The 14385-nt window shown below is 42.2% G+C and overlaps 1 pseudogene across 1 annotated transcript in view; it reads left to right on the top strand.

Annotated features, from left to right (window-relative positions):
* The first annotated feature begins 513 nt into the window (after nucleotides 1-513).
* Nucleotides 514-14385, top strand: part of LOC311102583 (tRNA (adenine(58)-N(1))-methyltransferase, mitochondrial-like) — a 30419-nt pseudogene continuing 16547 nt past the window's right edge. The window contains exons 1-7 of the transcript in view: nucleotides 514-1414; nucleotides 1749-1851; nucleotides 2602-2740; nucleotides 2812-2858; nucleotides 3010-3085; nucleotides 3400-3605; nucleotides 4402-4485. The product of the transcript in view is annotated as a tRNA (adenine(58)-N(1))-methyltransferase, mitochondrial-like (transcript). The remainder of the gene's footprint in view (nucleotides 1415-1748; nucleotides 1852-2601; nucleotides 2741-2811; nucleotides 2859-3009; nucleotides 3086-3399; nucleotides 3606-4401; nucleotides 4486-14385) is intronic.

Here is a 14385-nt window from a genome sequence, read left to right as displayed (position 1 = left end):
TTCTAAATCAAATGTTGTTTAGTAGTCCCAAAATGTTGGAAATATTAACATGCTTGACCGTGCTGTAAGTCATGTAATTGTTTGTTACATGCAATATGCTTTGTGGACTTCACCGGACAGAGGTTGCTATCTGGCTTTGTGATTAAACAAAGGTGTGGTTGAATTTATTCTGCTACTGTGTCTTCTTATTTCTTGGCCTTAGGCCTATATATCACGGTTGCAAGGCATATGAACAAACAGGTTATTGAGCAAACAACCCAATTATCACAACACATAGGTTGTAATATGGCTTTTTTTTCTGACTTGGCTTCCCCAGTGATTTTACCCACGCACCGCTACTGCCAAAGGTAATTATGAATTCCTAGTCACTGCCAGCATCATATGTCTTGTCAAGTGTGTGTCACTTACATAGTAATTTGAAAAAGCATTGAAAACTTAATGTGCCATGAAAACACTATCTACATGGTACCAATTCACCACATGCAGTTCTACTCTACTTCGTACTTCGTACTGATGTCTCTTGGGTTACAGTTAGGTGGGTTTTTCCTCACACAAAGACTGCTGTGGATGTGTGTCAACTGCATTGGCCAGCAGGGATACAGACAACTCCATCCCACAAGTCAACTCCATGAGAGTACACTGTACACAAGGAGCTTCGGGACTGGTCCTAAGGAGGACCTTGACCCCTCACCCCAGACTCTGACAACCTTAAACCCTCTCCCCAGACTCTGACCCCCATGCACACCCTGGGAAGTGAAGGATCCTTGTTTGGTAAAAGGTGACCGCTCTGGTCCCTGGAGAGGATTAGTCGCCTGTTGCCCCAGGACTCCCTCGCCCCAGAGGTGTTGCTGCTGAGAGAGGAGGAGAAACAGGAAGAGGAACGAGGGGAACACGACGGGACAGGGGTCCAAAAAGACCACGACACCTCAGCAGTCTCAATTGCTGAGACTGAGACCCACAGTTCACCAGAAGAAGGAGAAAGTACAGAGCCAGAGGCACAAATAGGACATGACACGGTCAGAGCGAGAGAAGGAAAAAGAGGAGGGTAACACAGTACTAGAGTCAAATGGTGGAGCCATTCTCGAAGAGGGGACTATTTCATCACTCAAGGAGGGATACGTGACTCCTTTGAATGCCCACCCTTCTTCCTGGGGAGCATTTACTCACTTTCGGGAAACTGCTCTTGGCGGAGTACCGGAAGAAGGGCCGAGTGGAGTTTAGGAAGATGTTTCAGCTTCAGGATGGGCATCGTCTCCAGAGCAGCTGGGGCACCATCGGGCACAGTGATATCGCCGGGCTCCCTGCGGGAGACTTCATCCGGACCATCCACGGCACTCTCATCCTCATACACCGGCCCAACCTGGAGGAATACCTGCTGTATATGAAGAGGGGGCTGGCCATCACCTATCCAATGGTACTGTATGTAGCTTATGCTACTCTCTGGCACTGGAAGAGACAGAACTTTGTTTTCCATGAGTGCATCATGCTACGGAGCAGTAGTATTGTTGCTAATGGAGGGGGCCTGCAGTGCTATTACCAGCCCAATGGTATAGTCTTGACTGTATAGCTTGTGGAATTAGATGATTTGATATCAGAGCTTTGATTTTGGGAATCGCATAATTGCACACATGTTCAGTGACAATAGTATGCTACAACAGCTCATACAATAGCAGGAAACACTCACACTTCACATACTTGAGATTATATGGTGATCTGATTTCTCTCTTGTCCTCTCTCTGTCTTTCCAGGATGCCAGTACTATGCTGATGATGATGGACGTCACAAACTAAGACTATGTGTTGGAATCAGCCTCCAGATTGGCGGCCATGTCACTGTTTCTGTCCCGAGCTGGTTTGTATTTATGTAGTTATACACTGAGTGTACACATTATTAGGAACACCTTCCTAATATTGATTTGCACCCCCTTTTACCCTCAGAACAGCCGCAATTCGTTGGGGCATGTACTCAATAAGGTGTCGAAAGCGTTCCACAGGGATGCTGGCCCATGTTGACATAAATGCTTCTCACATTTGTGTCAAGTTGGCTGGATGTCCTTTGGGTGGTGGACCATTCTTGATACACACGGGAAACTGTTGAGCGTGAAAAATCCCAGCAGTGTTGCAGTTCTTGATACACTCAAACCGGTGCGCCTGGCACCTACTACCATACCCCGTTTAAAGGAACTTAAATATTTTGTCTTGCCCATTCACCCTCTGAATGGCACACATACACAATCCATGTCTCAATTGTCTCAAGGCTTAAAAATCCTTCTTTAACCTGTCTCCTCCCCTTCATCTACACTGATTGAAATGGATTTAACAAGTGACATCAATAAGGGATCATAGCTTTCACCTGGATTCACCTGGTCAGTCTATGTCATGGAAGGAGCAGGCATTCCTAATGTTTTGTACACTCAGTGTTTGATAGCCTAGCACACCCCAAATCAAAATTGGTCAAATCCATATGCCATTTCGCTACATGTAGAAAAGACCTGCAGGAAATCTGAATTGGAAAGATTGGCAATTTGTGTTAAACTATCCCTTTTAAATGTAATGTTGATGTGATGTTGTGTCATCTTTATGCTCTAAATGCTCTCCCCAGTAGGCTCCAAGGGCAGCGTTGTGAGTGTGGAGATCAGAGAAGATCACCACAGGAGAGCGGTGAACTGCTGGTATTCCTCCTGGAGCCTACAGCGAGGAGAGGAGTGGCCCGACAACGTCCCGTTTCACACCGCCGACCTGTAGGAGGCATTCTCGCTCTTCACTTGTAGTGTTTATTGTGCAATTCTGGTGACTTTGTTTGTTTTTATAGAATTACCAAGCTGGTTTTTATTGTGCAGTACAAGGCAAATCACCAGGGTCAGTTTCATGCAAATTCTCTATTTAGTAAAAAAAAAAGCTTTTTAGTTCAGTACTATAATCTGGGTCTGGGAAACCATCCTTTAGTGACCACAGAGTCACTTGAAAGACCAGCTTTCAGAACCTTTAACTGTGTGTTTGTGTGTTTCAGACTGCCCCCATTTGGTTTTGCCCACTGTGACACCACATATCCATCCCGGAGCAGTGTGTGCTGTCTACCTAGCCAAGTGAGTAACCTCAACCCATCCAAAAACAACCCCTAGCCCCTACCCAAATAAACACTTGTGGAGATCTGAGAGAATTTGATAGTAGGTGATATGGTAAAAGCTTCACCTTGCCCTCTGATAGGCTAGGTGGTCTTTTTTGCCATATTGCTTACACCTGTCCAATCCAGTCAGATCTCCACAGGTGTCTAAGCGGTTAGAGTTTTTTTTTCTTCTGAACAGGGCCCTCATTTCCTCATTACTTTGCATTCAAGTGTGTTTTCCCTTTTTTGAGGTACTTTACATATCTCCTTCACTCTCTCTACTGTGTGATTCAGTATAACGCAGGTCATCGATCTAGTAGAGGGCCTTAGATGCGCTGTCCTCCCCCTGCTGTGTGAACGCTTCATCAAGGTGTAGCTCAGGGATTGTCTATTGGCCCCGTAAGTCCAGAAAGATGGGCGGTTCTGCCGCAGGAAAGCTCCTATCGCAGCGAGAACCCAGGAGAAAGGGGAGAATGACAAATCAGATGATGAAGAAAAAGGTGATTTCTTACTCAAAACAGCTGGTCTCATGGGGATGCTTGGGTTACCTTGGGTGTCATAATGTCTATCTAAACTAAAGGCAATTATATTATCCTGCTGCCGTTGCATTAAATGGCTCCCCCTATACATAAATGCATTATATGGACCTATATGTGACGAGTACTGAGGATACGAAGAGGCAGGACACAGACGGAGGAATCAACAAGGTAAAGGTTTACTTAACAATGAGAAAGAGAATAACAACGCACAAGTAAACGACACAACGCTAACAATTACACACAACAATGACGGAACAGTCCAGGGTTATATAGTGGTGGTGATGAGATGATGAGATGATGAGGTGCAGGTGCGCTGGAGGTGATTAGGGTGCGTTGGGTTTCCATTCCTGTGTTACCGAGGTGGTGCGCTCAGACCGGTAGCTCAGTAGACCGGCGAATCAGAGCGCCGGAGGGGAGCAACTTGAGGTGACGTGACACTATACATAATTTTGACTGTCTGTCACGTAATCTTTTGACATGGAGAAGATCTTAATTGCATACTCCTCCCATCCCCTCTCCTTGTCTCCTTCTCAAAACCCATAGGATGAGAAAGCCAGAGGTCCCGCCCCTTTGACCTTTTCATCCAATGGGTTTTGAGAAGGACACGAGGAGAGAGGACGTGAGGACGTGAGGAGTATGCAATTGAGAACGTCCCATGGCATGAGATCAAACTGCCATTTTCTAAAGAAAAGTAATGTGCTTGGTCAAGAACACACTGTAATATTGTATGTTGACACACTTTTTATAATTTTTCCAGAATACATGAGCAGTCCGGAACCCGCACCGTTTGGGAGTGTCCCTTACATTGCTCAACCTCACCCGGAGAAAGCTAGCCACACAGGTCAGTGTCAGTGACACCACTCAAAGTGCAACGTTGCCTTTTTTGATGTGGGGTCTGTTCAGAAGGGTTCAACGTTACAAATCGTTGACATAGAAATGCATTTTGTAGAACAGATATGATTTTCTGTCATGCAGAATTGGGCATGTCAACTGTATTCATAAATGTTTCATCTGCAACATTCAGAATTATTCATATCTCTGAATACATCCACGGTATCGTCTTGTTCACAGTGACATTTAATCCTTTCAGCTTTCCTGGTGAAAATGAGAGAGTCAGAGGTAGCCTTTCCTCACAAGTGAAGGCTCATCATGAAAAGAGCTACTGAGAGATTGGATGTTTTGAATATTTTTCAATAAATATGTGAGTTGCCTTGTCTGAGAACATTTTGGGTGATTTGTTTTAGTACTGCAGAGGAAAATGCACTGGTTTAGTTTTGTCCTAAACTCAGACAGTCCATAAATCATCATAATATATAATATAAATTCATACTGCTTGACAACACACAAATGGGGACATAATATGAATCCTTTATTAAAACTCCTCCTCCGGCACATCAGTATCACAGCACACACCCACTGTAACCCCATTGGCCAATAAACCATTCATTCATGGATAAAATGCTGTAACTATCCAGCTGACCCAGCCTGGTCTCATAGACTAGATGTAACATAGTAAATGTAAATCCGGGACACTCAAATTAGTATGATATGTTACGTTTGGTATGGTTACATAAGACCGATGGTTACTTGTTAAGGCAAAAATGAAAAAAGGGTGGTTGGTCGGAGTGGATGGGTTGGCGTATAACGCGAACGTCTAGCAACCCAAAGATTGCGAATTCGAATGTCATCACGGACAACTTTTTAGCTAATTAGCAACTTTTCAACTACTTTCTACTTTTTAGCTACTTTGCAACTACTTAGCATGTTAGCTAACCCTTGCCCTAACCCTAACCTTAACCCTTTTAGCTAACCCTTCCCCTAACCTTAACCATTTTAGCTAACCCTAACCCTTTAACCTAACTCCTAAACTTAACCCTTAACCCTACCCATAGCCTAGCTAACGTTAGCCAGCTAGCTAATTAGCAAATTCGTAACATATTGTACGTTTTGCAAATTCGTAACATATGATATGAATTGTAATTTGAAACATAGCATACAGAATGCTGAAAGTCTGTTGTAAATTAGTTTTCTGTAAAATAGCATTGTATCTGGTCAAACACAATTTTCTACTAAAGTTTACTAAGGGTTTGTAACAGGCTGATTGGTCGCTATTTGAGCCAGTAAAGGGGGCTTTACTGTTCTTAGGTAACGTAATGACTTTTGATTCCCTCCAGGCCTTGGGGCACAAAATGTGCTAACATTTCTAAAAACATTTTTTCACTTTGTCATCATGAGGTATTGTGTGTGTAGATGGATGAGAAAAAAAAATATTTAATCCATTTTGAATTCAGGCTGTAACACAGAAAATGTGCAATAAGTAAAGGGGTATGAATACTTTCCGAAGGCACTGTATGTTCCATTCTCCTTTCTCTTGTTTATATTATGGCTGTATATTCCCACTAATATTCTTATTAATTCTATAATTAATATTTTACGTGTGTATTTTTCTGTCTTTATTATAATAATAATAATATTTTATTTGTAGAGCGCATTTCCTACATTCAATGCACATGTGAAGCTTGTTGGGGCTTACTCCTGTGCGCAGATCAATTCACGGCTGCAGTTTGAGGTTATTTATTCCCTTTTATTGATGAAAGGAAGCTGATACTGGCCTTCATTATTTATATTGTAGCTTAATTAAATTGATTTATATTACAGTGTTTCTAATCCTAGAAAAACGAAAAATACTTTTCACAGTAGCCTAAAACATCCTTTAATACATTTGAAGTCTTAGAAACTACATATCCTAATGTTAGAAAGTAGAATATAAACTAGATATAGGCTACTGTGGGTGGGGTAGGCTAAATAATTACAACTGAATAGGCCTATTAAAATAATAGTGATAAGGGAAATGAAATAGAGAGAAGGCCGAAAATATTTAAAAAATCTACTCAATTAAGCTTTGCTACTCGCTCCACACTTGCCCACTTACATGCTCTGGCATTCAAAAGCAGCCATGCTTTAGGCTATGAAAGAACGGAATCATATTAATGGATGATATCAGCAACCATTACATGGTCTGACAAGCTGCATAACAAATCAGGCCTAATTAGACAAAATAACAATTATCTTGTTGAAACGACTTAGTATCTCGTTTAAACGACTTAGTAAAAAAAAAAAGTTTTTACTTTCCTAAAACAATAATTGTCCACCTCAAGGTTCAGCTGTCACAGATTTTAATATCAGGGCATTTGCATGCATTTGCCTATAGGCTTAGGCGTTCACTGTATTATATTAATAGGAAAAAATATATAAAGGAAGACAAGCTTAGGCCTAGCCCCAGAGAGAGAGAGATAGCGATATGCTGGCGGCATGCGACACCGATATTAATTTCTTTATACTTGTCAGATAGGCTGCGTCTGTTATAGGCTACAGATAGGCTATAGGCGTACAGAAGGAGGCTAATTCGTAAATGTTCTATTCAAATATTTTTATAAAGATAAGCATTATATTGTTAGATTATAGGAGTAACACTGGGAGGCCTAAAACATTTTTCCTCACCTCAAGTTCAACTGTCGGAGTCAGTTGGAGCGCTGGTTGGCACTGCCTTCATATCATAGGCCTGCAGTATAATAGGCTAATAGCCACACCACACCAAACCTTCACAAAGGTTTTCAACTTAATTAGGGTAATATCAAAAGTAAGTCAAGCCATTGTTTATAGGGAAAATACGAACAAGATATTATTTTGCGGCAAACACATTACAGTTGGAACTTAATTTGGCCAAAGAAAATGGCTCAACAGAATGAAACAAAACACATGCAAACTGGTTTAAACCTTCACAAACGTTTTGAACAGGCTATATTGCTGCAATTATCAAGAAAGGCTAGTGCCTACCTTACCCAAGAAATGACAGCAATAGGTTGATTATATTTATTTGACAACAGGCCTACTTATAACCTTTCTTAAACTAAATTTGGCGCACACAATTAAAAAGATAATTCTAACTTAATTTTGGCAACAAATGTCTCAACAGAATTAAACAAAACACATTTTGCATATTTAAAGAACTGGTTAAGATTAACAAATTGGCCTTTAATAATAACATTTATATACAATAATAATTATAAAACAAATTATTATAAATACGAAATACACATTTGTTGACCTAAACTTCCCAAATTCCATCCTACCTGAATAGTGAGTTGCACATTAGCCTGCATTTGGTCACACCAACATTCTTCTCATCTTTGTTCACTACAATATTAAAACTTGTCCATATGGAGGACATTCCCCTTGTAGCAGGGCTCCAGACTAACATTTTCCGCTGAGCCACTAAGTTTTTTAGTTGGTGGCACCAGCCCATGATTTGGTCGCACAATTGTTTTTTCTTTTGTGGCATCTGTCACGATCGTCGACTGAAGCGGACCAAGGCGCAGCGTGATAGGCGTACATACTTTATTGAAGTGTACACACGAACCAAAACAACAAAACGATACGTGAAGTCCTAGGTCATAACACAAACCACACGGAACAAGATCCCACAATCAACTACTGAAAACAGGCTGCCTAATTATGGTCCCCAATCAGAGACAACGAACTACAGCTGTCTCTGATTGGGAACCACCCTGGCCAACATAGAAATAAACGATCTAGAACAAAACCCATAGAAAACTAAACATAACAAGTCCACACCCTGGCTCAACATTTAAGAGTCCCCAGAGCCAGGGCGTGACAGCATCACGCAATACAAAATGTGTAGGCCTAATTCACAGTGCTTTATCAAAAAGTGTAATAGACTACTGAGATGGTATTGAAGATATAAGTTGTTTCATCATCTTTTCATGTTGTGATTCAAAATATTTTTATGTGCAAAATGTGCAACCTAATCCAGTGATTGTCATGCATTTTGGGTAGACAATTATGCTAGTGTTGTTACATTTTACTGTTAAACTAGGGCTCCAAATTTTTATTTTTATTTTTTTGTTATCTGGTGTCCTGTGTGAATTTAAGTATGCTCCCTCTAATTCTCTCTCCCTCCCCTCCCAGAGGACCTGAGCCCTAGGACCATCCCTCAGGACTACCTGGCCTGATGACTCCTGGCTGTCCCCATTCCACCTGGTCGTGCTGCTGCTCCAGTTTCAACTGTTCTGCCTGCGGCTATGGAACCCTAACTTGTTCACCAGACATGCTACCTTGTTCCGGACCTGCTGTTTTCAACTCTCTCTCTCTACCACACCTGCTGTCTCGACTTCTGAATGCTTGGCTATGAAAAGCCAACTGACATTTACTCCTGAGGTACTGACATGTTGCACTCTCTACAACCAATGTGATCATTATTTGACCCTGCTGGTCATCTATGATTGTTTGAACATCTTGATGAACAATCTGGCCTTAATGGCCATGTACTCTTATAATCTCCACCCGACACAGCCAGAAGAGGACTGGCCACCCCTCAGAGCATTGTTCCTTTCTAGGTGTCTTCCTAGGTTCCTGCCTTTCTAGGGAGTTTTTTCTAGCCACTGTGCTTCTACATCTGCATTGCTTGCTGTTTGGGGTTTCAGGCTGGGTTTCTGTATAAGCACTTTGTGACATCTGCTGACGTAAAAAAGGGCTTTATAAATACATTTGATTGATTGATTGATTCAATAGAGATGAATTTGCCTGCATCTTTATGTGCTCTGCTAATTTATTTGGGGCTAATTCACCACCTGAGTAAGTGGAAACTCAAAACATCACTAACTCAAAAGATAGTACCCACTCATAGTAGCCATGTATTAACCTAACATTACATTTATGTCCCAAAAAAACGTAGCAGTTGTAGCCTACCGCCCAATGAGGCCTATGCACTCTTAATGGCCAATGCGCATTTGACGTGCTCCGTATCTCAAAGCCATATCAAATATCTTGTTTGTAAAATAGTTGCTATTGAGCTCAAAATGGGGATTGAACAATAACAAGTATACCTACAGAAATCTGAGGACATCCTCATCTGTGACAACAGGATAGCTGTGCTATCCCAGCAATTTGATTTTAAAATGTTATACAATCAGAACACTTTTCTTTCTCCCAGAGCATTTTTTCCCCCAGGAAAGGAGAGAGAGAGTGGCTCGCTTGACACAGCAGCAGGGCCCAGCGAAACAGGTACAAGGGCAAGCAGGCAGATGCTTTCATTACAGGAATCATGAGGATAATGGAGCCTAATTTATGGTTTTAGCCTCTTAAAAAACAGGACGTTTTGAGTGAATGTGCAGCCTGCACCGATGCGACCAATAAGGCCCCAAAAAATTTCTCACACAGCCAAGTCAATGGGTCGCAAAATGTGACTAAATGGACGCAGTCTGGAGCCCTGCCTTGTAGGCTTTTCACTATAACCATGGTCTCTAACTTACGTTTTACTTGAAAAAGGCAACTATCTTCGCAATCAACAGAAGCATAGCCTATGAGGGGTGGAGCCAATGACATTAGGAAATCTCACTCCAAGCTATCTTCAAAAGTTGGTAGCCCTGGTTTACATGTTGTCATCAATCTAACATGCTGACGAGAGTGACCGCGTTGCGTGCACAAGCATTGCAAAATATATTTACACACACATGTTATTCAACCCTTTCATCCACGGACGTGTTTTAATATGCCTAAGTAGATCTTGGCAAAATACCTCCCTGCACATTCTCACTGCAAAATAAATGCAAATTAGAAGCAGCGTGCGGAGAGGTGTGTGCGTGTCCTCAATTTGCAGGGGTCAGCAAAGTTTGCTGTCACTCAGTCAGAATGAGCATCAGCATTTCATCTTTTTCCCCTACCCTTGCCCGCTTGTTAGATATTATGCACATTGATAGCTTGATAGCAAAAGTCCTCGTCATGTGATTTATCATAGTAGCAGGCAGCAGCAAATCTAAAGGATCAGACCAAAAACGTACAAGGAAAACTGATCGGGTGGAATGTGGATGAGCAAGTGGATGAGAAATACAGCTTAATCTATCCAATTATAGCAGCAGGATCAACGTACAGCCGCCCTTCTATTTACAGACAACCAGTAGAGTTATTTAAACCACGAAGAACCTTTCACATGACTGACTGACATGAGAAAGATGCATGCTGGCACCCAAAAATTAATTTTTTTCTAATCCCGGATAATAATAAAAAAATACTTGGATCATAATGGTACTTAGAAAATTGCCCATATCTGTTACGAGACTCGTTTTGTCCGACTACTAGGCACACCCCTACTCAGAATGACAGAAATCACATTTAGATTGTGGTAATTAATCTTAACAGAACATGCAAATCGAGGATGCAATGACGTGTCCTTACCGCGCACTTTGAAGATGTTAGTGCCTTCGGAAAGTATTCAGACCACTTTACCTTTTCCACATTTTGTTACGTTACAGCCTTATTCTAAAAAGGATTAAATATTTTTTTAAATCTCACACAATACCCCATAATGACAAAGCGAAAACAGATTTTTAGAAATACCTTATTTACATAAGTATTCAGACCCTTTGCTATGAGACTCGAAATTGAGCTCAGGTGCATCCTGTTTCCATTGATCATCCTTGAGATGTTTCTACAACTTGATTGAAGTCCACCTGTGGTAAATTCAATTGATTGGACATGATTTGGAAAGGCACACACCTGTCTATATAAGGTCCCACAGTTGACAGCGCATGTCAGAGTAAAAACCAAGACATGAGGTTGAAGGAATTGTCTGTAGAGCTCCGAGACAGGATTGTGTCGAGGCACAGATCTGGGGAAGGGTACCAAAACATTTCTGCAGCATTGAAGGTCCCCAAGAACACAGTGGCCTCCATCATTCTTAAATGGAAGAAGTTTGGAACAACCAAGACTCGTCCTAGAGCTGGCCGCCCGGCCAAACTGAGCAATCGGGGTAGAAGGGCCTTGGTCAGGGAGGTGACCAAGAACCCGATGGTCACTCTGACAGAACTCCAGAGTTCCTCTGTGGAGATGGGAAAACCTTCCAGAAGGACAACCATCTCTGCAGCACTCCACCAATCAGGCCTTTATTGTAGAGTGGCCAGACGGAAGCCACTCCTCAGTAAAAGGCACATGACAGCCTGCTTGGAGTTTGCCAAAAGGCACCTAAAGACTCTCAGACCATGAGAAACAAGATTCTCTGGTCTGATGAAACCAAGATTGAACTCTTTGGCCTGAATGCCAAGCGTCACATCTGGAGGAAACCTGGCACTATCCCTATGGAGAAGCATGGTGGTGGCAGCATCATGCTGTGGGGATGTTATTCAGCGGCAGGGACTGGGAGACCAGTCAGGATCGAGGCAAAGGTGAACGGAGCAAAGTACAGAGAGATCCTTAATGAAAACCTGCTCCAGAACACTCAGGACCTCAGACTGGGGCGAAGGTTCACCTTCCAACAGTACAATGACCCTAAGCACACAGCCAAGACAAAGCAGGAGTGGCTTCGGGACAAGTCTCTGAATGTCTTTGAGTGGCCCAGCCAGAGCCCGGACTTGAACCCAATCAAACATCTCTGGAGAGACATGAAAATAGCTGTGCAGCAACACTCCCCATCCAACCTGACAGAGCTTGAGAGGATCTGCAGAGAAGAATGGGAGAAACTCCCCAAATACAGGTGTGCCAAGCTTGTAGCGTCATACCCATGAAGACTCAAGGCTGTAATCGCTGCCAAAGGTTCTTCAAAAAAGTACTGAGTAAAGGGTCTGAATACTTATGTAAATGTATTATATTTCCTTATTTTTTTCTAAAAACCTGTTTTTGCAAAAACTATTTAATCAACTTTAGAATAAGGCTGTAACGTAACAAAATGTGGAAAAGGTCAAGGAGTCTGAATACTTTCCGAATGCACTACAACTGTCCAGATGTACTTTATCTCAGCCAACAAGACCAGTAACGAACAGCAAAATCACTAGCCTATACATAGGCAGCGCGTGAGTTTCACGTTTGGGGAAGCAGATTTTCACCATAAAAATGCACCTTTATAATAAAGCATTCCATGCATCATCGCATTTGCAGACTTACTGTATGTAAAATAGCTTACATTCATAATGTGATGAGTAGATTGGAAAGTCATAATTTTGGCTAATATTATAACTCAATCACTGTTTGCAAAAAAGACCTTTCAATGCATGGCTGAGTGCATATGGCGTAGAAGCCAGGGCTATAAGCTATATCAGACACATTTCATGCAATTCTACTACACTTTACATGACTGGAGACATTAGCAGAATCTTTTTTAATACGACAAATGACAGGGTAGCCTACTCTGCTGACACTGACAAACATATTAACAAAAATGACGTTGTCCATATTATAGGCCTATGAGAAGGGGAGACACAAATAGAATATGACGTCCAGCTAAACTGGAAATGATTGTCCAAAAACAAACTTTTAAGTGGCACTGACCCAACAATGATAAAGAGTGAATATGTGCAGTGCTCAATCACCGGGGATATGGGCGATGCTCTCCACTGGTGTCAATAAGATACTGTAGGCTATAGGCCTACTGTTGTTCTCTCAATTAAGTTGAGAATTTGTATAACTAAAAGACAGATTAGAGTCTTTTCATTGTCTTCTCTTTACAGCAACAGCCATTTGCTTTACAAACTATGTTTTCCACGATTGAATCCTGAGAGAATCAGTGTGATGGCTTGCTGCGTAAACACAGAATACATATAGTGAAGGAATGTCATCATGGGCAGAATAATATTATTAATTTAGGGTCCTCTTTCCTCGTCTTTAGTACACTCTATAACCGATGTTAAATGATACTCTTAGTCATAATTACCCATGGTCAGAATTCCAGCTTTATATTCAGATATAATAACTGTACATGTGGAACCATATGTGCAAGGCATGGACTTATGCAACTGCATGTTACGCTATGGTTAAACCCAGCACTCAGAGAAACAAAACACGACTAAGGGAGTGGAAGAAACAAAAATTATTTTAATAAAAGTTCAATTTGTCTTAGTCCAAAAACAACTGAAGAAAAGGAACAGAGTGGGCTAGTCGGCTCCGGAGGAAGGAGAGGCTGAGGCAAGCAGGCAGGCTGGCAGGCAGGCAGGAAGGCAGGCAGGCAGGTTGGGAGGTATGTCTGAACTGAAGACAAAACAAACAACAGGTTAAGGAGAGTAAAAAGCCAGGCTAAAGACAAAGGCAATTTAACTTTACTGGTGAGCCAAGTTACCGCTCTAGTAAGAACAACGATCTGGCGCCGGTGGAGAGCCATGCCCAGGAATTAGTAGTGCAGGTTGATGAGAGAATAGGATGCAGCTGCGTAGGCAGGAATCACTGGAAACAACCCGCAGCTGCACAGGAGAGGCAGATCCTGAGCACGCCCCCCGATCCACTCCAGACACACCCACATAATGGGGACAAACACACATACAGATACAACGGACAAAGAGGGGACAAAACAAGGAGGAAGGGAAACAGAAAAGGGAGAGACAAGCTGCCCACATAACACTGCAACCTCATAGCTGTCAAAAATAAATACAGAAATGTTTTCAGAGCTGTGCCTTGATGTACACTACATGACCAGTATGTGGACACCTGCTTGTCGAACATCTCATTCCAAAATCATGGGAATTAATATGGAGTTGGTCCCTCCTTTGCTGCTATAACAGCCTCCACTCTTCTGTGAAGGCTTTCCACTAGATGTTGGAACATTGCTGCGGGGACTTGCTTCCATTCAGCCACAAGAGCATTAGTGAGGTTGGGCTATGATGTTGGGCGATTAGTCCTGGCTCGCAGACGGCGTTCCAATTCATCCCAAAGGCGTTCGATGGGGTTGAGGTCAGGGCTC

Source organism: Coregonus lavaretus, assembly GCF_964263955.1.
Source record: "Coregonus lavaretus genome assembly, chromosome: 27".
Lineage (NCBI taxonomy): Eukaryota > Metazoa > Chordata > Actinopteri > Salmoniformes > Salmonidae > Coregonus > Coregonus lavaretus.
Note: the sequence above shows the minus strand (reverse complement) of the source record. Positions and strands in the feature narration are given on the sequence as shown.